Source organism: Spermophilus citellus (genome assembly GCF_964194105.1).
Source record: "Spermophilus citellus genome assembly, chromosome: 10".
Taxonomy (NCBI): Eukaryota; Metazoa; Chordata; class Mammalia; order Rodentia; family Sciuridae; genus Spermophilus; species Spermophilus citellus.
Window position 1 is genome coordinate 18,898,239 of NC_138197.1, and position 25,965 is coordinate 18,924,203.

The window sequence follows — 25,965 nt, forward strand, 5'->3', positions numbered from 1 at the left end:
GTTTCCTGAAATCTCAGCACATATTTTTTCACCCAATCTTGATGACACTTTTAGGTAATGATCAGTACCCCAATCCCACTTAGCTCAACAAATTTCCTTCTTCTAAGTTAAACCGTTCGTTGGCAGTAACAGTTTTAATTTTTAGGTTTCACTCTGTTTTCTCCTGTACGGATACATGTAGTTGGAATTCTAAATCAAACACGGTTTGTGCTAGCTCTTTGAAACTTGACACAATAAAGTAGTTCCAAGTTCTCTCTCTATGGTTTGTTTCCTAATGATGTAGCCCTAAGTAGTGACTGGCGCAAATCACTTTCATGGAAAGGGTTTGCCAAGCTTACAAAAAACTACGAGTTTCCTGAAATCTCAGCACACATTTTTTCACCCAATCTTGAGGACACTTTCAGGTAATGATCAGTACCCCAATACCGCTTGTCTCACCAAATTTCGTTCTTCTAGGTTAAACCGTTGGTTGGCAGTAACAGTTTTAATTTTTAGGTTTCACTCTGTTTTCTCCTATAGGGATACATATAGTTGGAACTCTAAATCAAACACGGTTTGTACTAGCTCTTTGAAACATGATACAATAAAGTAGTTCCAAGTCCTATATCTATGGTTTGTTTCCTATTGATGTAGCCATAAGCAGAGACAGGCGCAAATCACTTTCATGGAAAGGGGTTGCCAAGCTTCCAAAAAACTACGAGTTTCCTGAAATCTCAGCACACATTTTTTCACCCAAACTTGATGACACTTTCAGGTAATGATCAGTACCCCAATCCCAATTGGCTCACCAAATTTCTTTCTTCTAGGTTAAATCGTTCGCTGGCAGTAACTGTTTTAATTTTTAGGTTTCACTCTCTTTTCTCCTATAGGGATATATGTAGTTGGAACTCTAAATCAAACACGGTTTTTGCTAGCTCTTTGAAACTTCACACAATAATGTAGTTACAAGTTCTATCTCTATGATTTGTTTCCTATTGATGTAGCCCTAAGCAGAGACTGGCGCAAATCACTTTCATGGAAAGGGGTTGCCAAGCTTCCAAAAAACTACGAGTTTCCTGAAATCTCAGCACATATTTTTTCACCCAATCTTGATGACACTTTCAGGTAATGATCAGTACCCCAATCCCACTTGGCTCACCTAATTTTTTTCTTCTAAGTTAAACTGTTCGTTGGCAGTAACAGTTTTAATTTTTAGGTTTCACTCTGTTTTCTCCTGTACGGATACATGTAGTTGGAACTCTAAATCAAACACGGTTTGTGCTAGCTCTTTGAAACTTGACACAATAAAGTAGTTCCAAGTTCTCTCTCTATGGTTTGTTTGCTAATGATGTAGCCCTAAGCAGTGACTGGCGCAAATCACTTTCATGGAAAGGGGTTGCCAAGCTTCCAAAAAACTACGTTTTCCTGAAATCTCAGCACACATTTTTTCACCCAATCTTGATGACACTTTCAGATAATGATCTGTACCCCAATCCCACTTGTCTCACCAAATTTCGTTCTTCTAGGTTAAACCGTTGGTTGGCAGTAACAGTTTTAATTTTTAGGTTTCACTCTGTTTTCTCCTATAGGGATACATATAGTTGGAACTCTAAATCAAACACGGTTTGTGCTAGCTCTTTGAAACATGATACAATAAAGTAGTTCCAAGTCCTATATCTATGGTAGTTTCCTATTGATGTAGCCGTAAGCAGAGATTGGCGCAAATCACTTTCATGAAAGGGGTTGCCAAGCTTCCAAAAAACTACGAGTTTCCTGAAATCTCAGCACATATTTTTTCACCCAATCTTGATGACACTTTCAGGAAATGATCAGTACCCCAATCCCACTTGGCTCACCAAATTTCCTTCTTCTAGGTTAAACCGTTCGTTGGCAGTAACAGTTTTAATTTTTAGGTTTCACTCTGTTTTCTCCTATACGGATACATGTAGTTGGAACTCTAAATCAAACACGGTTTCTGCTAGCTCTTTGAAACTTCACACAATAAAATAGTTCCAAGTACTATATCTATGGTTTGTTTCCTATTAATGTAGAAGTAAGCAGAGACTGGCGCAAATCACTTTCATGGAAAGGGGTTGCCAAGCTTCCAAATACTACAAGTTTTCTGAAATCTCAGCACACATTTTTTCATCCAAACTTGATGACACTTTCAGGTAATGATCAGTACCCCAATCCCACTTGGCTTACCAAATTTCGTTCTTCTAGGTTAAACCGTTCTTTTGCAGTAACAGTTTGAATTTTTAGCTTTCACTCTGTTTTCTCCTATATGTATATATGTAGTTGGAACTCTAAATCAAACACGGTTTGTGCTAGCTGTTTGAAACTTGACACAATAAAGTAGTTCGAAGTTCTATCTCTATGGTTTGTTTCCTATTGATGTAGCCCTAAGCAGAGACTGGCGCAAATCACTTTCATTGAAAGGGGTTGCCATGCTTCCAAAAAACTACGAGTTTTCTGAACTCAGCACACATTTTTTCACCCAATCTTGATGACACTTTCAGGTAATGATCAGTACCGCAATCCCATTTGGCTCACCAAATTTCCTACAGTTTTAATTTTTAGGTTTCACTCAGTTTTCTTTTATATGGATACATGTTGTTGAAACTCTAAATCAAAAACGGTTTGTGGTAGCTCTTTGAAACTTGACACAATAAAGTAATTCCAAGTTCTATCTCTATGGTTTGTTTCCTATTGATGTAGCCCTAAGCAGAGACTGGCGCAAATCACTTTCATGGAAAGGGGTTGCCAAGCTTCCAAAACACTACGAGTTTCCTGAAATCTCAGCACACATTTTTTCACCCAAACTTGATGACACTTTCAGGTAATGATCAGTACGCCAATCCAAAATTGGCTCACCAAATTTCTTTCTTCTAGGTTAAACCGTTGGTTGGCAGTAACAGTTTTAAATTTTAGGTTTCACTCTGTTTTCTCCTATAGGGATACATGTAGTTGGAACTCTAAATCAAACACGGTTTGTGCTAGCTCTTTGAAACTTGACACAATAAAGTAGTTCCAAGTTCTATCTCTATGCTTTGTTTCCTAATGATATAGCCCTAAGCAGAGACTGGCACAAATCACTTTCATGGAAAGGGGTTGCCAAGCTTCCAAAAAACTACGAGTTTCCTGATCTCAGCACACATTTTTTCACCCAATCTTGAAGACACTTTTAGTTAATGATCTGTACCCCAATCCCACTTGGCTCACCAAATTTCATTCTTCTAGGTTAAACCGTTCCTTGGCAGTAACTGTTTTAATTTTTAGGTTTCACTCTCTTTTCTCCTATAGGGATACATGTAGTTGGAACTCTAAATCAAACACGGTGTGTGCTAGCTTTTTGAAACTTGACACAATAATGTAGTTCCAAGTTCTATCTCTATGATTTGTTTCCTATTGATGTAGCCCTAAGCAGAGACTGGTGCAAATCACTTTCATGGAAAGGGGTTGCCAAGCTTCCAAAAAACTACGAGTTTCCTGAAGTCTCAGCACATATTTTTTCACCCAATCTTGATGACACTTTCAGGAAATGATCAGTACCCCAATCCCACTTGGCTCACCAAATTTCCTTCTTCTAGGTTAAACCGTTCGTTGGCAGTAACAGTTTTAATTTTTAGGTTTCACTCTGTTCTCTCCTATACGGATACATGTAGTTGGAACTCTAAATCAAACACGGTTTGTGCTAGCTCTTTGAAACTTGACACAATAAAGTAGTTCCAAGTTCTATCTCTATGGTTTATTTCCTAATGATGTAGCCCTCAGCAGTGACTGGCGCAAATCTCTTTCATGGAAAGGGGTTGCCAAGCTTCCAAAAAACTAGGAGTTTCCTGAAATCTCAGCATATATTTTTTCAGCGAATCTTGATGACAATTTCAGATAATGATCTGTACCCCAATCCCAATTTTCTCACCAAATTTTGTTCTTCTAGGTTAAGCCGTTGGTTGGCAGAAACAGTTTTAATTTTTAGCTTTCACTCTGTTTTCTCCTATATGTATATATGTAGTTGGAACTCTAAATCAAACACGGTTTGTGCTAGCTCTTTGAAACTTGACACAATAATGTAGTTCCATGTTCTATCTCTATGGTTTGTTTCCTAAAGATGTAGCCCTAAGCAGAGACTGGCGCAAATCACTTTCATGGAAAGGGGTTGCCAAGCTTCCAAAAACTACGTGTTTCCTCAAATCTCAGCACATACTTTTTCACCCAATCTTGATGACACTTTCAGGTAATGATCAGTACCCCAATCCCACTTGGCTCACCAAATTTCCTTCTTCTAGGTTAAACCGTTCGTTGGAAGTAACAGTTTTAATTCTTAGGTTTCACTCTGTTTTCTTTTATATGGATACATGTTGTTGAAACTCTAAATCAAAAAGGGTTTGTGGTAGCTCTTTGAAACTTGACACAATAAAGTAATTCCAAGTTCTATCTCTATGGTTTGTTTCCTATTGATGTAGCCCTAAGCAGAGACTGGCGCAAATCACTTTCATGGAAAGGGGTTGCCAAGCTTCCAAAACACTACGAGTTTCCTGAAATCTCAGCACACATTTTTTCACCCAAACTTGATGACACTTTGAGGTAATGATCAGTACGCCAATCCAAAATTGGCTCACCAAATTTCTTTCTTCTAGGTTAAACCGTTCGTTGGCAGTAAGTGTTTTAATTTTTAGGTTTCACTCTCTTTTCTCCTATAGGGATACATGTAGTTGGAACTCTAAATCAAACACGGTTTGTGCTAGCTCTTTGAAACTTGACACAATAATGTAGTTCCAAATTCTATCTCTATGATTTGTTTCCCATTGATGTAGCCCTAAGCAGAGACTGGCGCAAATCACTTTCATGGAAAGGTGTTGCCAAGCTTCCAAAAACTTCGAGTTTCCTGAAATCTCAGCACATATTTTTTCCCCCAATCTTGATGACACTTTCAGGTAATGATCAGTACCCAAATCCCACTTGGCTCACCAAATTTCCTTCTTCTAAGTTAAACCGTTCGTTGGCAGTAACAGTTTAATTTTTAGGTTTCACTCTGTTTTCTCCTGTACGGATACATGTAGTTGGAACTCTAAATCAAACACAGTTTGTGCTAGCTCTTTGAAACTTGACACAATAAAGTAGTTCCAAGTACTATATCTATGGTTTGTTTCCTATTAATGTAGCCGTAAGCAGAGACTGTCGCATATCACTTTCATTGAAAGGGGTTGCCAAGCTTCCAAAACACTACGAGTTTCCTGAAATCTCAGCACACATTTTTTCACCCAAACTTGATGACACTTTCAGGTAATGATCAGTACCCCAATCCCACTTGTCTCACCAAATTTAGTTTTTCTAGGTTAAACAGTTGGTTGGCAGTAACAGTATTAAATTTTAGGTTTCACTCTGTTTTCTCCTATAGGGATACATGTAGTTGGAACTCTAAATCAAACACGGTTTGTGCTAGCTCTTTGAAACTTGACACAATAAAGTAGTTCCATGTTCTATTTTTATTGTTTGTTTCCTATTGATGTAGCCCTAAGCAGAGACTGGCACAAATCACTTTCATGAAAAGGGGTTGCCAAGCTTCCAAAAATACAAGTTTTCTGAAATATCAGCACACATTTTTTCACCCAATCTTGATGACACTTTCAGGTAATGATCAGTACCCCAATCCCACTCGGCTCAACAAATTTCCTTCTTCTAGGTTCAACCGTTCGTTGGCAATAACAGTTTTAAATTTTAGGTTTCCCTCTGTTTTCTCCTATAAGGATACATGTAGTTGGAACTCTAAATCAAACACGGTTTGTGCTAGCTCTTTGAAACATGACACAATAAAGTAGTTCCAAGTTCTATCTCTATGGTTTGTTTCCTAATGATATAGCCCTAAGCAGAGACTGGTGCAAATCACTTTCATACAAAGGGGTTGCCAAGCTTCCAAAAAACTACGAGTTTCCTGAAATCGCAGGACACATTTTTTCACCCAATCTTGATGACACTTACAGGTAATGATCAGTACCCCAATCCCACTTGGCTCACCAAATTTCGTTTTTCTAGATTAAACCATTCGTTTGCAGTAACCGTTTTAATTTTTAGCTTTCACTCTGTTTTCTCCTATATGTATATATGTAGTTGGATCTCTAAATCAAACACGGTTTGTGCTAGCTCTTTGAAACTTGACACAATAAAGTAGTTCCAAGTTCTATCTCTATGCTTTGTTTCCTATTCATGTAGCCCTAAGCAGAGACTGGCGCAAATCACTTTCATGGAAAGGGGTTGCCAAGCTTCCAAAAAACTACGAGTTTCCTGATCTCAGCACACATTTTTTCACCCAATCTTGAAGACACTTTTAGTTAATGATCAGTACCCCAATCCCACTTGGCTCAAGAAATTTCATTCTTCTAGGTTAAACCGTTGGTTGGCAGTAACTGTGTTAATTTTTTGGTTTCAATCTCTTTTCTCCTATACGGATACATGTAGTTGGAACTCTAAATCAAACACAGATTTTGCTATCTCTTTGAAACTTGACACAATAATGTAGTTCCAAGTTCTATCTCTATGATTTGCTTCCTAATGATGTAGCCCTAAGCAGAGACTGGCGCAAATCACTTTCATGGAAAGGGGTTGCCAAGCTTCCAGAAACTTTGAGTTTTCCGAAATCTCAGCACATACTTTTTCACCCAATCTTGATGACACTTTCAGGTAATGATCAGTACCCCAATACCACTTGGTTCACCAAATTTCGTTTTTCTAGGTTAAACCATTCGTTTGCAGTAACCGTTTTAATTTATAGCTTTCACTCTGTTTTCTCCTATATGTATATATGTAGTTGGAACTCTAAATCCAACACGGTTTGTTCTAGCTCTTTGAAACTTGACACAATAAAGTAGTTCCAAGTTCTATCTCTATGGTTTGTTTCCTATTGATGTAGCCCTAAGCATAGACTGGCACAAATCACTTTCATAGAAAGGGGTTGCCAAGCTTCCAAAAAACTACGAGTTTCCTGATCTCAGCACACATTTTTTCACCCAATCTTGAAGACACTTTTAGTTAATGATCAGTACCCCAATCCCACTTGGCTCAACAAATTTCCTTCTTCTAGGTTAAACCGTTCGTTGGCAGTAACTGTTTTAATTTTTAGGTTTCACTCTCTTTTCTCCTACACGGATACATGTAGTTGGAACTCTAAATCAAACACGGTTTGTGCTAGCTCTTTGAAACTTGACACAATAATGTAGTTCCAAGTTCTATCTCTATGGTTTGCTTCCTAATGATGTAGCCCTAAGCAGAGACTGGCGCAAATCACTTTCATGGAAAGGGGTTGCCAAGCTTCCAAAAACATCGAGTTTTCTGAAATCTCAGCACACACTTTTTCACCCAATCTTGATGACACTTTCAGGTAATGATCAGTACCCGAATCCCACTTGGCTCACCAAATTTCGTTCTTCTAGGTTAAACCGTTCTTTTGCAGTAACAGTTTGAATTTTTAGCTTTCACTCTGTTTTCTCCTATATGTATATATGTAGTTGGAACTCTAAATCAAACACGGTTTGTGCTAGCTCTTTGAAACTTGACACAATAAAGTAGTTCCAAGTTCTATCTCTATGGTTTGTTTCCTATTGATGTAGCCCTAAGCAGAGACTGGCGCAAATCACTTTCATGGAAAGGGGTTGCCAAGCTTCCAAAAAACTACGAGTTTCCTGATCTCAGCACACATTTTTTCACCCAATCTTGAAGACACTTTCAGTTAATGATCAGTACCCCAATCCCACTTGGCTCAACAAATTTCCTTCTTCTAGGTTAAACCGTTCGTTGGCAGTAACTGTTTTAATTTTTAGGTTTCACTCTCTTTTCTCCTACACAGATACATGTAGTTGGAACTCTAAATCAAACACGGTTTGTGCTAGCTCTTTGAAACTTGACACAATAAAGTAATTCCAAGTTCTATCTCTATGGTTTGTTTCCTATTTATGTAGCCATAAGCAGAGACTGGCGCATATCACTTTCATGGAAAGGGGTTGCCAAGCTTCCAAAAACTACAAGTTTTCTGAAATCTCGGCACACATTTTTTCACCCAATCTTGATGACACTGTCAGGTAATGATCACTAACCCAATCCCACTTAGCTCACCAAATTTCCTTCTTCTAGGTTAAACCGTTCGTTGGCAGTAACTGTTTTAATTTTTAGGTTTCACTCTCTTTTCTCCTATAGGGATACATGTAGTTGGAACTCTAAATCAAACACGGTTTGTTCTAGCTTTTTGAAACTTGACACAATAATGTAGTTCCAAGTTCTATCTCTATGATTTGTTTCCTATTGATGTAGCCCTAAGCAGAGACTGGCGCAAATCACTTTCATGGAAAGGGGTTGCCAAGCTTCTAAAACACTACGAGTTTCCTGAAATCTCAGCACACATTTTTTCACCCAAACTTGATAACACTTTCAGGTAATGATCAGTACGCCAATCCAAAATTGGCTCACCAAATTTCTTTCTTCTATGTTAAACCGTTCGTTGGCAGTAACTGTTTTAATTTTTAGGTTTCACTCTGTTTTCTCCTATAGGGATACATGTAGTTGGAATTCTAAATCAAACACGGTTTGTGCTAGCTCTTTGAAAATTGACACAATAAAGTAGTTCCATGTTCTATTTTTATTGTTTGTTTCCTATTGATGTAGCCCTAAGCAGAGACTGGCACAAATCACTTTCATGAAAAGGGGTTGCCAAGCTTCCAAAAAACTATGACTTTCCTGAAATATCAGCACACATTTTTTCACCCAATCTTGATGACACTTTCAGGAAATGATCAGTACACCAATCCCACTTGGCTCAACAAATTTCCTTCTTCTAGGTTAAACCGTTCGTTGGCAATAACAGTTTTAATTTTTAGGTTTCCCTCTGTTTTCTCCTATAAGGATACATGTAGTTGGAACTCTAAATCAAACACGGTTTGTGCTAGCTCTTTGAAACATGACACAATAAAGTAGTTTCAAGTTCTATCTCTATGGTTTGTTTCCTAATGATATAGCCCTAAGCAGAGATTGGTGCAAATCACTTTCATACAAAGGGGTTGCCAAGCTTCCAAAAAACTAGGAGTTTCCTGAAATCTCAGCACACATTTTTTCTCCCAATCTTGATGACAATTTCAGGTAATGATCAGTACCCCAATCCCTCTTGGCTCACCAAATTTCGTTTTTCTAGGTTAAACCGTTCGTTTGCAGTAACCGTTTTAATTTTTAGCTTTCACTCTGTTTTCTCCTATATGTATATATGTAGTTGGAACTCTAAATCCAACACGGTTTGTTCTAGCTCTTTGAAACTTGACACAATAAAGTAGTTCCAAGTTCTATCTCTATGGTTTGTTTCCTATTGATGTAGCCCTAAGCATAGACTGGCACAAATCACTTTCATGGAAAGGGGTTGCCAAGCTTCCAAAAAACTACGAGTTTCCTGATCTCAGCACATATTTTTTCACCCAATCTTGAAGACACTTTCAGTTAATGATCAGTACCCCAATCCTACTTGGCTGACCAAATTTCGTTCTTCTAGGTTAAATCGTTCGTTGGCAGTAACTGTTTTAATTTTTAGGTTTCTCTCTCTTTTCTCCTACACTGATACATGTAGTTGGAACTCTAAATCAAACACGGGTTGTGCTAGCTCTTTTAAACTTGACACAATAATGTAGTTCCAAGTTCTATCTCTATGGTTTGCTTCCTAATGATGTAGCCCTAAGCAGAGACTGGCGCAAATCACTTTCATGGAAAGGGGTTGCCAAGCTTCCAAAAACATCGAGTTTTCTGAAATCTCAGCACATACTTTTTCACCCAATCTTGATGACACTTTGAGGTAATGATCAGTACACCAATCCCACTTGGCTCACCAAATTTCCTTCTTCTAGGTTAAACCGTTCATTGGAAGTAACAGTTTTAAATTTTATGTTTCACTCTGTTTTCTTTTATATGGATACATGTTGTTGGAACTCTAAATCAAACACGGTTTGTGCTAGCTCTTTGAAACTTGACACAATAAAGTAATTCCAAGTTCTATCTCTATGGTTTGTTTCCTATTTATGTAGCCATAAGCAGTGACTGGCGCAAATCACTTTCATGCAAAGGGGTTGCCACGCTTCCAAAAAACTATGAGTTTCCTGAAATCTCAGCACATATTTTTTCACCCAATCTTGATGACACTTTTAGGTAATGATCAGTACCCCAATCCCACTTGGCTCAACAAATTTCCTTCTTCTAAGTTAAACCGTTCGTTGGCAGTAACAGTTTTAATTTTTAGGTTTCACTCTGTTTTCTCCTGTACGGATACATGTAGTTGGAATTCTAAATCAAACACGGTTTGTGCTAGCTCTTTGAAACTTGACACAATAAAGTAGTTCCAAGTTCTCTCTCTATGGTTTGTTTCCTAATGATGTAGCCCTAAGTAGTGACTGGCGCAAATCACTTTCATGGAAAGGGTTTGCCAAGCTTACAAAAAACTACGAGTTTCCTGAAATCTCAGCACACATTTTTTCACCCAATCTTGAGGACACTTTCAGGTAATGATCAGTAACCCAATCCCACTTGGATCACCAAATTTCGTTCTTCTAGGTTAAACCGTTGGTTGGCAGTAACAGTTTTAATTTTTAGGTTTCACTCTGTTTTCTCCTATAGGGATACATATAGTTGGAACTCTAAATCAAACACGGTTTGTACTAGCTCTTTGAAACATGATACAATAAAGTAGTTCAAAGTCCTATATCTATGGTTTGTTTCCTATTGATGTAGCCATAAGCAGAGACAGGCGCAAATCACTTTCATGGAAAGGGGTTGCCATGCTTCCAAAAAACTACGAGTTTCCTGAAATCTCAGCACACATTTTTTCACCCAAACTTGATGACACTTTCAGGTAATGATCAGTACCCCAATCCCAATTGGCTCACCAAATTTCTTTCTTCTAGGTTAAATCGTTCGCTGGCAGTAACTGTTTTAATTTTTAGGTTTCACTCTCTTTTCTCCTATAGGGATATATGTAGTTGGAACTCTAAATCAAACACGGTTTTTGCTAGCTCTTTGAAACTTCACACAATAATGTAGTTACAAGTTCTATCTCTATGATTTGTTTCCTATTGATGTAGCCCTAAGCAGAGACTGGCACAAATCACTTTCATGGAAAGGGGTTGCCAAGCTTCCAAAAAACTACGAGTTTCCTGAAATCTCAGCACATATTTTTTCACCCAATCTTGATGACACTTTCAGGTAATGATCAGTACCCCAATCCCACTTGGCTCACCTAATTTTTTTCTTCTAATTTAAACTGTTCGTTGGCAGTAACAGTTTTAATTTTTAGGTTTCACTCTGTTTTCTCCTGTACGGATACATGTAGTTGGAACTCTAAATCAAACATGGTTTGTGCTAGCTCTTTGAAACTTGACACAATAAAGTAGTTCCAAGTTCTCTCTCTATGGTTTGTTTGCTAATGATGTAGCCCTAAGCAGTGACTGGCGCAAATCACTTTCATGGAAAGGGGTTGCCAAGCTTCCAAAAAACTACGTTTTCCTGAAATCTCAGCACACATTTTTTCACCCAATCTTGATGACACTTTCAGATAATGATCTGTACCCCAATCCCACTTGTCTCACCAAATTTCGTTCTTCTAGGTTAAACCGTTGGTTGGCAGTAACAGTTTTAATTTTTAGGTTTCACTCTGTTTTCTCCTATAGGGATACATATAGTTGGAACTCTAAATCAAACACGGTTTGTGCTAGCACTTTGAAACATGATATAATAAAGTAGTTCCAAGTCCTATATCTATGGTAGTTTTCTATTGATGTAGCCGTAAGCAGAGATTGGCGCAAATCACTTTCATGAAAGGGGTTGCCAAGCTTCCAAAAAACTACGAGTTTCCTGAAATCTCAGCACATATTTTTTCACCCAATCTTGATGACACTTTCAGGAAATGATCAGTACCCCAATCCCACTTGGCTCACCAAATTTCCTTCTTCTAGGTTAAACCGTTCGTTGGCAGTAACAGTTTTAATTTTTAGGTTTCACTCTGTTTTCTCCTATACGGATACATGTAGTTGGAACTCTAAATCAAACACGGTTTCTGCTAGCTCTTTGAAACTTCACACAATAAAATAGTTCCAAGTACTATATCTATGGTTTGTTTCCTATTAATGTATCCGTAAGCAGAGACTGGCGCAAATCACTTTCATGGAAAGGGGTTGCCAAGCTTCCAAAAACTACAAGTTTTCTGAAATCTCAGCACACATTTTTTCATCCAAACTTGATGACACTTTCAGGTAATGATCAGTACCCCAATCCCACTTGGCTCACCAAATTTAGTTCTTCTAGGTTAATCCGTTCTTTTGCAGTAACAGTTTGAATTTTTAGCTTTCACTCTGTTTTCTCCTATATGTATATATGTAGTTGGAACTCTAAATCAAACACGGTTTGTGCTAGCTGTTTGAAACTTGACACAATAAAGTAGTTCCAAGTTCTATCTCTATGGTTTGTTTCCTATTGATGTAGCCCTAAGCAGAGACTGGTGCAAATCACTTTCATGGAAAGATGTTGCCATGCTTCCAAAAAACTACGAGTTTTCTGAACTCAGCACACATTTTTTCACCCAATCTTGATGACACTTTCAGGTAATGATCAGTACCCCAATCCCATTTGGCTCACCAAATTTCCTACAGTTTTAATTTTTAGGTTTCACTCAGTTTTCTTTTATATGGATACATGTTGTTGAAACTCTAAATCAAAAACGGTTTGTGGTAGCTCTTTGAAACTTGACACAATAAAGTAATTCCAAGTTCTATCTCTATGGTTTGTTTCCTATTGATGTAGCCCTAAGCAGAGACTGGCGCAAATCACTTTCATGGAAAGGGGTTGCCAAGCTTCCAAAACACTACGAGTTTCCTGAAATCTCAGCACACATTTTTTCACCCAAACTTGATGACACTTTCAGGTAATGATCTGTACCCCAATCCCACTTGGCTCACCAAATTTCATTCTTCTAGGTTAAACCGTTCGTTGGCAGTAACTGTTTAAATTTTTAGGTTTCACTCTCTTTTCTCCTATAGGGATACATGTAGTTGGAACTCTAAATCAAACACGGTGTGTGCTCGCTTATTGAAACTTGACACAATAATGTAGTTCCAAGTTCTATCTCTATGATTTGTTTCCTATTGATGTAGCCCTAAGCAGAGACTGGTGCAAATCACTTTCATGGAAAGGGGTTGCCAAGCTTCCAAAAAACTACGAGTTTCCTGAAGTCTCAGCACATATTTTTTCACCCAATCTTGATGACACTTTCAGGAAATGATCAGTACCCCAATCCCACTTGGCTCACCAAATTTCCTTCTTCTAGGTTAAACCGTTCGTTGGCAGTAACAGTTTTAATTTTTAGGTTTCACTCTGTTCTCTCCTATACGGATACATGTAGTTGGAACTCTAAATCAAACACGGTTTGTGCTAGCTCTTTGAAACTTGACACAATAAAGTAGTTCCAAGTTCTATCTCTATGGTTTATTTCCTAATGATGTAGCCCTCAGCAGTGACTGGCGCAAATCTCTTTCATGGAAAGGGGTTGCCAAGCTTCCAAAAAACTAGGAGTTTCCTGAAATCTCAGCACACATTTTTTCAGCGAATCTTGATGACAATTTCAGATAATGATCTGTACCCCAATCCCACTTTTCTCACCAAATTTCGTTCTTCTAGGTTAAGCCGTTGGTTGGCAGAAACAGTTTTAATTTTTAGCTTTCACTCTGTTTTCTCCTATATGTATATATGTAGTTGGAACTCTAAATCAAACACGGTTTGTGCTAGCTCTTTGAAACTTGACACAATAATGTAGTTCCATGTTCTATCTCTATGGTTTGTTTCCTAAAGATGTAGCCCTAAGCAGAGACTGGCGCAAATCACTTTCATGGAAAGGGGTTGCCAAGCTTCCAAAAACTACGTGTTTCCTCAAATCTCAGCACATACTTTTTCACCCAATCTTGATGACACTTTCAGGTAATGATCAGTACCCCAATCCCACTTGGCTCACCGAATTTCCTTCTTCTAGGTTAAACCGTTCGTTGGAAGTAACAGTTTTAATTCTTAGGTTTCACTCTGTTTTCTTTTATATGGATACATGTTGTTGGAACTCTAAATCAAACACGGTTTGTGCTAGCTCTTTGAAACTTGACACAATAAAGTAGTTCCAAGTTCTATCTCCATGGTTTGTTTCCTATTGATGTAGCCCTAAGCAGAGACTGGCGCAAATCACTTTCATGGAAAGGGGTTGCCAAGCTTCCAAAAACTACGAGTTTCCTAAAATCTCAGCACACATTTTTTCACCCAATCTTGATGCCACTTTCAGGTAATGATCAGTACCCCAACCCCACTTGGCTCACCAAATTTCGTTCTTCAAGTTTAAACCGTTCGTTGGCAGTAACAGTTTTAATTTTTAGGTTTCACTCTGTTTTCTCCTATAGGGATACATGTAGTTGGAACTCTAAATCAAACACGGTTTGTGCTAGCTCTTTGAAACTTGACACAATAAATTAATTCCAAGTTCTATCACTATGATTTGTTTCCTATTGCTGTAGCCCTAAGCAGAGACTGGCGCAAATCACTTTCATGGAAAGGGGTTGAGAAGCTTCCAAAAAACTACGAGTTTCCTGAAATCTCAGCACACATTTTTTCACCCAATCTTGATGACACTTTCAGGTAATGATCAGTACCCCAATCACACTTGGCTCACCAAATTTCCTTCTTCTAGGTTAAACCGTTCGTTGGAAGTAACAGTTTAAATTTTTAGGTTTCACTCTGTTTTCTCCTATAGCGATACATGTAGATGGAACTCTAAATCAAACACGGTTTGTGCTAGCTCTTTGAAACTTGACACAATAAAGTAGTTCCAAGTTCTATCTCTATGGTTTGTTTCCTATTGATGTAGCCCTAAGCAGAGACTGGCGCAAATCACTTTCATGGAAAGTGGTTGACAAGCTTCCAAAAAACTACGAGTTTCCTCAAATCTCAGCACACATTTTTTCACCCAATCTTGATGACACTTTCAGGTAATGATCAGTACCCCAATCCCACTTGGCTCACCAAATTTCGATCTTCAAGTTTAAACCGTTCGTTGGCAGTAACAGTTTTAATTTTTAGGTTTCACTCTTTTTTCTCCTATAGGGATACATGTAGTTGGAACTCTAAATCAAACACGGTTTGTGCTAGCTCCTTGAAACTTGACACAATAAATTAATTCCAAGTTCTGTCACTATGATTAGTTTCCTATTGCTGTAGCCCTAAGCAGAGACTGGCGCAAATCACTTTCATGGAAAGGGGTTGCCAAGCTTCCAAAAAACTACGTTTTCCTGAAATATCAGCACACATTTTTTCACCCAATCTTGATGACACTTTCAGGTAATGATCAGTAGCCCAATCCCACTTGTGTCACCAAATTTCCGTTCTTCTAGGTTAAACCGGTCGTTGGCAGTAACAGTATTAATTTTTAGGTTTCACTCTGTTTTCTCCTATAGGGATACATGTATTTGGAACACTAAATCAAACACGGTTTGTGCTAGCTCTTGGAAACTTGACACAATAAAGTAGTTCCAAGTTCTATCTCTATGGTTTGTTTCCTATTGATGTAGACCTAAGCAGAGACTGGCGCAAATCACTTTCATGGAAAGGTGTTGCCAAGCTTCCAAAAAACTAGTATTTCCTGAAATCTCAGCACATATTTTTTCAACCAATCTTTAAGACAATTTCAGGTAATGATCAGTTCACCAATCCCACTTGGCTCACCAAATATCGTTCTTCTAGGTTAAACCATTCGTTGGCAGTAACAGTTTTAATTTTTAGGTTTCACTCTGTTTTCTCCTATAGCGATACATGTAGTTGGAACTCTAAATCAAACACCTTTTGGGCTAGCTCTTTGAAACTTGACACAATAAAGTAGTTCCAAGTTCTATCTCTATGGTTTGTTTCCTATTGATGTAGCCCTATGCAGAGACTGGCGCAAATCACTTTCATGGAAAGGGGTTGCCCAGCTTCAAAAAAAACTACGAGTTTAATGAAATCTCAGCACACATTTTTTCACCCAATCTTGATGACACTTTCAGGTAATGATCAGTAACCCAATCCCACTTGGATCACCAAATTTCGTTCTTCTATGTTAAACCATTCGTTGGCAGTAACTGTTTTAATTTTTAGGTTTCACCCTGTTTTCTCCTATATGGATACATGTAGTTGGAACTCTAAATCAAACACGGTTTGTGCTAGCTTTTTGAAACGTGACACAATAAAGAAGTTCCAAGATGTATCTCTATGGTTTGTTTCCTATTGATGTATCCCTAAGCAGAGACTGGCACAAATCCCTTTCATGGAAAGGGGTTGCCAAGCTTCCAAAAAACTACGAGTTTCCTGAAATCTCAGCACACATTTTTTCACCCAATCTTGATGACACTTTCAGGTAATGTTCAGTACCCCAATCCCACTTGGCTCAACAAATTTCGTTCTTCAAGTTTAAACCGTTCGTTGGCAGTAACAGTTTTAATTTTTAGGTTTCACTCTGTTTTCTCCTATAGGGATACATGTAGTTGTAACTCTAAATCAAACACGGTTTGTGCTAGCTCTTTGAAACTTGACACAATAAATTAATTCCAAGTTCTGTCACTATGATTTGTTTCTTATTGCTGTAGCCCTAAGCAGAGACTGGCGCAAATCACTTTCATGGAAAGGGGTTGCCAAGATTCCAAAAACTACGAGTTTCCTTAAATCTCAGCACACATTTTTTCACCCAATCTTGATGAAACTTTCAGGTAATGATCAGTACCCCAATCCCACTTGGCTCACCAAATTTCGTTCTTCTAGGTTCAACTTTTCGTTGGTAGTAACAGTTTTAATTTTTAGGTTTCACTCTGTTTTCTCCTATAGGGATACATGTAGATGGAACTCTAAATCAAACACGGTTTGTGCTAGCTCTTTGAAACTTGACACAATAAAGTAGTTCCAAGTTCTATCTCTATGGTTTGTTTCCTATTGATGTAGCCCTAAGCAGAGACTGGCGCAAATCACTTTCATGGAAAGGGTTGCCAAGCTTCAAAAAACTACGAGTTTCCTGAAATCTCAGCACACATTTTTTCACCCAATCTTGATGACACTTTCAGATAATGATCAGTACCCCAATCCCACTTAGCTCACCAAATTTCGTTCTTCTAGGTTAAACCGTTCGTTGGCAGTAACAGTTTTAATTTTTAGGTTTCACTCTGTTTTCTCCTATATTGATACATGTAGTTGGAACACTAAATCAAACACGGTTTGTGCTAGCTCTTGGAAACTTGACACAATAAAGTAGTTCCAAGTTCTATCTCTATGGTTTGTTTCCTATTGCTGTAGCCCTAAGCAGAGACTGGTGCAAATCACTTTCATGGAAAGGGTTTCCAAACCTTCCAAAAAACTACGTGTTTCCTGAAATCTCAGCACACATTTTTTCAACCAATCTTGATGACACTTTCAGGTAATGATCAGTACCCCAATCCCACTTGGCTCACCAAATTTTGTTCTTCTAGTTCAAACCGTTTGTTGGCAGTAACAGTTTTAATTTTTAGGTTTCACTCTGTTTTCTCCTATAGGGATACATGTAGTTGGAACTCTAAATCAAACACGGTTTGTGCTAGCTTTTTGAAACTTGACACAAAAGAAGTTCCAAGTCCTGTATCTATATGTGTTTCCTATTGATGTAGCCCTAAGCAGAGACTGGCGCAAAACACTTTCATGGAAAGGGGTTGCCAAGCTTCCAAAAAACTACGAGTTTCCTGAAATCTCAGCACTCATTTTTTCACCCCATCTTGATGACACTTTCAGATAATGATCAGTACCCCAATCCCACTTGGCTCACCAAATTTCGTTCTTCTAGGTTAAACCGTTCGTTGGCAGTAACAGTTTAAATTTTTAGCTTTCACTCTGTTTTCTCCTATATGGATACATGTAGTTGGAACTCTAAATCAAACACGGTGTGTGCTAGCTCTCTGAAACTTGACACAATAAAGTAGTTCCAAGTTCTATTTCTATGGTGTGTTTCCTATTGATGTAGCCCGAAGCAGAGACTGGCGCAAATCACTTTCATGGAAAGGGTTTGCCAAGCTTCCAAAAAACTACGTTTTCCTGAAATCTCAGCACACATTTTTTCACCCAATCTTGATGACAATTTCAGGTAATGATCATTACACCAATCCCACTTGGCTCACCAAATATCGTTCTTCTAGGTTAAACCGTTCGTTGGCAGTAACAGTTTTAATTTTTAGGTTTCACTCTGTTTTCTCCTATAGCGATACATGTAGTTGGAACTCTAAATCAAACACGGTTTGGGCTAGCTCTTTGAAACTTGACACAATAAAGTAGTTCCAAGTTCTATCTCTATGGTTTGTTTCCTATTGATATAGCCCTAAGCAGAGACTGGCGCAAATCACTTTCATGGAAATGGGTTGCCAAGCTTCCAAAAACTACGAGTTTCCTGAAATCTCAGCACACATTTTTTCACTCAATCTTGATGACACTTTCAGGTAATGATCAGTACCCCAATCCCACTTGGCTCACCAAATTTCGTTCTTCTAGGTTAAACCATTCGTTGGCAGTAACTGTTTTAATTTTTAGGTTTCACTCTGTTTTCTCCTATAGTGATACATGTAGTTGGAACTCTAAATCAAACACGGTTTGTGCTAGCTTTTTGAAACGTGACACAATAAAGAAGTTGCAAGATCTATCTCTATGGTTTGTTTCCTATTGATGTATCCCTAAGCAGAGACTGGCGCAAATCACTTTCATGGAAATGGGTTGCCAAGCTTCCAAAAACTACGAGGTTCCTGAAATCTCAGCACACATTTTTTTCACCCAATCTTGATGACACTTTGAGGTAATGATCAGAACCCCAATCCCACTTGGCTCACCAAATTTCCTTCTTCTAGGTTAAACCGTTCGTTTGCAGTAACAGTTTTAATTTTTAGCTTTCACCCTGTTTTCTCCTATAAGGATACATGTAGTTGGAACTCTAAATCAAACACGGTTTGTGCTAGCTCTGTGGAACTTGACACAATAAAGTAGTTCCAAGTTCTATCTCTATGGTTTGTTTCGTATTGATGTAGCCCGAAGCAGAGACTGGCGCAAATCACATTCATGGAAAGGGGTTGCCAAGCTTCCAAAAAACTATGAGTTTCCTGAAATCTCAGCACACATTTTTTCACCCAATCTTGATGACACTTTCAGATAATGATCAGTACCCCAATCCCACTTGGCTCACCAAATTTCGTTCTTCTAGGTTAAACCGTTCATTGGCAGTAACTGTTTTAATTTTTAGGTTTCACTCTGTTTTCTCCTATAGGGATACATGTAGTTGGAACTCTAAATCAAACACGGTTTGTGTTAGCTTTTTGAAACTTGCACAATAAAGAAGTTCCAAGTCCTGTATCTATGGTGTGTTTCGTATTGATGTAGCCATAAGCAGAGACTGGTGCAAATCACTTTAATTGAAAGGGGTTGACAAGCTTCCAAAAAACTACGAGTTTCTTGAAATCTCAGCACACATTTTTTCACCCAATCTTGATGACACTTTCAGGTAATGATCAGTACCCCAATCCCACTTGGCTCACCAAATTTCCTTCTTCTAGGTTAAACCATTCGTTGGAAGTAACAGTTTTAATTTTTAGGTTTCACTCTGTTTTCTCCTATAAGGATACATGTAGATGGAACTCTAAATCAAACACGGTTTGTGCTAGCTCTTTGAAACTTGACACAATAAAGTAGTTCCAAGTTCTATCTCTATGGTTTGTTTCCTATTGATGTAGCCCTAAGCAGAGACTGGCGCAAATCACTTTCATGGAAAGTGGTTGACAAGCTTCCAAAAAACTACGAGTTTCCTGAAATCTCAGCACACATTTTTTCACCCAATCTTGATGACACTTTCAGGTAATGATCAGTACCCCAATCCCACTTGGCTCACCAAATTTCGTTCTTCAAATTTAAACCGTTCGTTGGCAGTAACAGTTTTAATTTTTAGGTTTCACTCCTTTTTCTCCTATAGGGATACATGTAGTTGGAACTCTAAATCAAACACGGTTTGTGCTAGCTCTTTGAAACTTGACACAATAAATTAATTCCAAGTTCTGTCACTATGATTAGTTTCCTATTGCTGTAGCCCTAAGCAGAGACTGGCGCAAATCACTTTCATGGAAAGGGGTTGCCAAGCTTCCAAAAACTACGAGTTTCCTGAAATCTTAGCACACATTTTTTCACCCAATCTTGATGACACTTTCAGGTAATGATCAGTACCCCAATCCCACTTGGCTCACCAAATTTCCTTCTTCTAGGTTAAACCATTCGTTGGAAGTAACAGTTTTAATTTTTAGGTTTCACTCTGTTTTCTCCTATATTGATACATGTAGTTGGAACACTAAATCAAACACGGTTTGTGCTAGCTCTTGGAAACTTGACACAATAAAGTAGTTCCAAGTTCTATCTCTATGGATTTTTTCCTATTGCTGTAGCCCTAAGCAGAGACTGGTGCAAATCACTTTCATGGAAAGGGTTTGCCAACCTTCCAAAAAACTACGTGTTTCCTGAAATCTCAGCACACATTTTTTCAACCAATCTTGATGACACTTTCAGGTAATGATCAGTACCCCAATCCCACTTGGCTCACCAAATTTTGTTCTTCTAGTTTAAACCGTTTGTTGGCAGTAACAGTTTTAATTTTTAGGTTTCACTCTGTTTTCTCCTATAGGGATACATGTAGTAGGAACTCTAAATCAAACACGGTTTGTGCTAGCTTTTTGAAACTTGACACAAAAGAAGTTCCAAGTCCTGTATCTATGGTGTGTTTCCTATTGATGTAGCCCTAAGCAGAGACTGGCGCAAATCACTTTCATGGATAGGGGTTGCCAAGCTTCCAAAAAACTACGAGTTTCCTGAAATCTCAGCACTCATTTTTTCACCCCATCTTGATGACACTTTCAGATAATGATCAGTACCCCAATCCCACTTGGCTCACCAAATTTCGTTCTTCTAGGTTAAACCGTTCATTGGCAGTAACAGTTTTAATTTTTAGCTTTCACTCTGTTTTCTCCTATATGGATACATGTAGTTGGAACTCTAAATCAAACACGGTGTGTGCTATCTCTCTGAAACTTGACACAATAAAGTAGTTCCAAGTTCTATCTCTATGGTTTGTTTCCTATTGATGTAGCCCGAAGCAGAGACTGGCGCAAATCACTTTCATGGAAAGGGTTTGCCAAGCTTCCAAAAAACTACGTTTTCCTGAAATATCAGCACACATTTTTTCACCCAATCTTGAAGACACTTTCAGGTAATGATCAGTAGCCCAATCCCACTTGTGTCACCAAATTTCCGTTCTTCTAGGTTAAACCGTTCGTTGGCAGTAACAGTATTAATTTTTAGGTTTCACTCTGTTTTCTCCGATAGGGATACATGTATTTGGAACACTAAATCAAACACGGTTTGTGCTAGCTCTTGGAAACTTGACACAATAAAGTAGTTCCAAGTTCTATCTCTATGGTTTGTTTCCTATTGATGTAGACCTAAGCAGAGACTGGCGCAAATCTCTTTCATGGAAAGGGGTTGCCAAGCTTCCAAAAACTACGAGTTTCCTGAAATCTCAGCACACATTTTTTCACCCAATCTTGATGACACTTTCAGGTAATGATCAGTAACCCAATCCCACTTGGATCACCAAATTTCGTTCTTCTATGTTAAACCATTCGTTGGCAGTAACTGTTTTAATTTTTAGGTTTCACCCTGTTTTCTCCTATATGGATACATGTAGTTGGAACTCTAAATCAAACACGGTTTGTGCTAGCTTTTTGAAACGTGACACAATAAAGAAGTTCCAAGATCTATCTCTATGGTTTGTTTCCTATTGATGTAGCCCTAAGCAGAGACTGGCGCAAATCACTTTCATGGAAAGGGGTTGCCAAGCTTCCAAAAAACTACGAGTTTCCTGAAATCTCAGCACACATTTTTTCACCCAATCTTGATGACACTTTCAGGTAATGTTCAGTACCCCAATCCCACTTGGCTCAACAAATTTCGTTCTTCAAGTTTAAACCGTTCGTTGGCAGTAACAGTTTTAAATTTTAGCTTTCACTCTGTTTTCTCCTATAGGGATACATGTAGTTGGAACTCTAAATCAAACACGGTTTGTGCTAGCTCTTTGAAACTTGACACAATAAAGTAGTTCCAAGTTCTATCTCTATGGTTTGTTTCCTATTGATATAGCCCTAAGCAGAGACTGGCGCAAATCACTTTCATGGAAATGGGTTGCCAAGCTTCCAAAAACTACGAGTTTCCTGAAATCTCAGCACACATTTTTTCACTCAATCTTGATGACACTTTCAGGTAATGATCAGTACCCCAATCCCACTTGGCTCACCAAATTTCGTTCTTCTAGGTTAAACCATTCGTTGGCAGTAACTGTTTTAATTTTTAGGTTTCACTCTGTTTTCTCCTATAGTGATACATGTAGTTGGAACTCTAAATCAAACACGGTTTGTGCTAGCTTTTTGAAACGTGACACAATAAAGAAGTTGCAAGATCTATCTCTATGGTTTGTTTCCTATTGATGTATCCCTAAGCAGAGACTGGCGCAAATCACTTTCATGGAAATGGGTTGCCAAGCTTCCAAAAACTACGAGGTTCCTGAAATCTCAGCACACATTTTTTTCACCCAATCTTGATGACACTTTGAGGTAATGATCAGAACCCCAATCCCACTTGGCTCACCAAATTTCCTTCTTCTAGGTTAAACCGTTCGTTTGCAGTAACAGTTTTAATTTTTAGCTTTCACCCTGTTTTCTCCTATAAGGATACATGTAGTTGGAACTCTAAATCAAACACGGTTTGTGCTAGCTCTGTGAAACTTGACACAATAAAGTAGTTCCAAGTTCTATCTCTATGGTTTGTTTCGTATTGATGTAGCCCGAAGCAGAGACTGGCGCAAATCACACTCATGGAAAGGGGTTGCCAAGCTTCCAAAAAACTACGAGTTTCCTGAAATCTCAGCACACATTTTTTCACCCAATCTTGATGACACTGTCAGGTAATGATCACTAACCCAATCCCACTTGGCTCACCAAATTTCCTTCTTCTAGGTTAAACCGTTCGTTGGCAGTAACTGTTTTAATTTTTAGGTTTCACTCTCTTTTCTCCTATAGGGATACATGTAGTTGGAATTCTAAATCAAACACGGTTTGTGCTAGCTCTTTGAAACTTGACACAATAAAGTAGTTCCATGTTCTATTTTTATTTTTTGTTTCCTATTGATGTAGCCCTAAGCAGAGACTGGCACAAATCACTTTCATGAAAAGGGGTTGCCAAGCTTCCAAAAAACTATGAGTTTCCTGAAATATCAGCACACATTTTTTCACCCAATCTTGATGACACTTTCAGGAAATGATCAGTACACCAATCCCACTTGGCTCAACAAATTTCCTTCTTCTAGGTTAAACCGTTCGTTGGCAATAACAGTTTTAATTTTTAGGTTTCCCTCTGTTTTCTCCTATAAGGATACATGTATTTGGAACTCTAAATCAAACACGGTTTGTGCTAGCTCTTTGAAACATGACACAATAAAGTAGTTTCAAGTTCTATCTCTATGGTTTGTTTCCTAATGATATAGCCCTAAGCAGAGATTGGTGCAAATCACTTTCATACAAAGGGGTTGCCAAGCTTCCAAAAAACTATGAGTTTCCTGAAATCTCAGCACACATTTTTTCTCCCAATCTTGATGACAATTTCAGGTAATGATCAGTACCCCAATCCCACTTGGCTCACCAAATTTCGTTTTTCTATGTTAAACCGTTCGTTTGCAGTAACCGTTTTAATTTTTAGCTTTCACTCTGTTTTCTCCTATATGTATATATGTAGTTGGAACTCTAAATCCAACACGGTTTGTTCTAGCTCTTTGAAACTTGACACAATAAAGTAGTTCCAAGTTCTATCTCTATGGTTTGTTTCCTATTGATGTAGCCCTAAGCATAGACTGGCGCAAATCACTTTCATGGAAAGGGGTTGCCAAGCTTCCAAAAAACTATGAGTTTCCTGATCTCAGCACACATTTTTTCACCCAATCTTGAAGACACTTTCAGTTAATGATCAGTACCCCAATCCCACTTGGCTGACCAAATTTCGTTCTTCTAGGTTAAATCGTTCGTTGGCAGTAACTGTTTTAATTTTTAGGTTTCTCTCTCTTTTCTCCTACACTGATACATGTAGTTGGAACTCTAAATCAAACACGGTTTGTGCTAGCTCTTTTAAACTTGACACAATAATGTAGTTCCAAGTTCTATCTCTATGGTTTGCTTCCTAATGATGTAGCCCTAAGCAGAGACTGGCGCAAATCACTTTCATGGAAAGGGGTTGCCAAGCTTCCAAAAACATCGAGTTTTCTGAAATCTCAGCACATACTTTTTCACCCAATCTTGATGACACTTTCAGGTAATGATCAGTACATCAATCCCACTTGGCTCACCAAATTTCCTTCTTCTAGGTTAAACCGTTCATTGGAAGTAACAGTTTTAATTTTTAGGTTTCACTCTGTTTTCTTTTATATGGATATATGTTGTTGGAACTCTAAATCAAACACGGTTTGTGCTAGCTCTTTGAAACTTGACACAATAAAGTAATTCCAAGTTCTATCTCTATGGTTTGTTTCCTATTGATGTAGCCCTAAGCAGAGACTGGCGCAAATTACTTTCATGGAAAGGTGTTGCCAAGCTTCCAAAAAACTACGAGTTTCCTGAAATCTCAGCACATACTTTTTCACCCAATCTTGAAGACACTTTCAGTTAATGATCAGTACCCCAATCCCACTTGGCTGACCAAATTTCCTTCTTCTAGGTTAAATCGTTCGCTGGCAGTAACTGTTTTAATTTTTAGGTTTCACTCTCTTTTCTCCTATAGGGATATATGTAGTTGGAACTCTAAATCAAACACGGTTTTTGCTAGCTCTTTGAAACTTCACACAATAATGTAGTTACAAGTTCTATCTCTATGATTTGTTTCCTATTGATGTAGCCCTAAGCAGAGACTGGCGCAAATCACTTTCATGGAAAGGTGTTGCCAAGCTTCCAAAAAACTACGAGTTTCCTGAAATCTCAGCACATATTTTTTCACCCAATCTTGATGACACTTTCAGGTAATGATCAGTACCCCAATCCCACTTGGCTCACCTAATTTTTTTCTTCTAAGTTAAACTGTTCGTTGGCAGTAACAGTTTTAATTTTTAGGTTTCACTCTGTTTTCTCCTGTACGGATACATGTAGTTGGAACTCTAAATCAAACACGGTTTGTGCTAGCTCTTTGAAACTTGACACAATAAAGTAGTTCCAAGTTCTCTCTCTATGGTTTGTTTGCTAATGATGTAGCCCTAAGCAGTGACTGGCGCAAATCACTTTCATGGAAAGGGGTTGCCATGCTTCCAAAAAACTACGTTTTCCTGAAATCTCAGCACACATTTTTTCACCCAATCTTGATGACACTTTCAGATAATGATCTGTACCCCAATCCCACTTGTCTCACCAAATTTCGTTCTTCTAGGTTAAACCGTTCGTTGGCAGTAACAGTTTTAATTTTTAGGTTTCACTCTGTTTTCTCCTATACGGATACATGTAGTTGGAACTCTAAATCAAACACGGTTTCTGCTAGCTCTTTGAAACTTCACACAATAAAATAGTTCCAAGTACTATATCTATGGTTTGTTTCCTATTAATGTAGCCGTAAGCAGAGACTGGCGCAAATCACTTTCATGGAAAGGGGTTGCCAAGCTTCCAAAAACTACAAGTTTTCTGAAATCTCAGCACACATTTTTTCATCCAAACTTGATGACACTTTCAGGTAATGATCAGTACCCCAATCCCACTTGGCTCACCAAATTTCGTTCTTCTAGGTTAAACCGTTCTTTTGCAGTAACAGTTTGAATTTTTAGCTTTCACTCTGTTTTCTCCTATATGTATA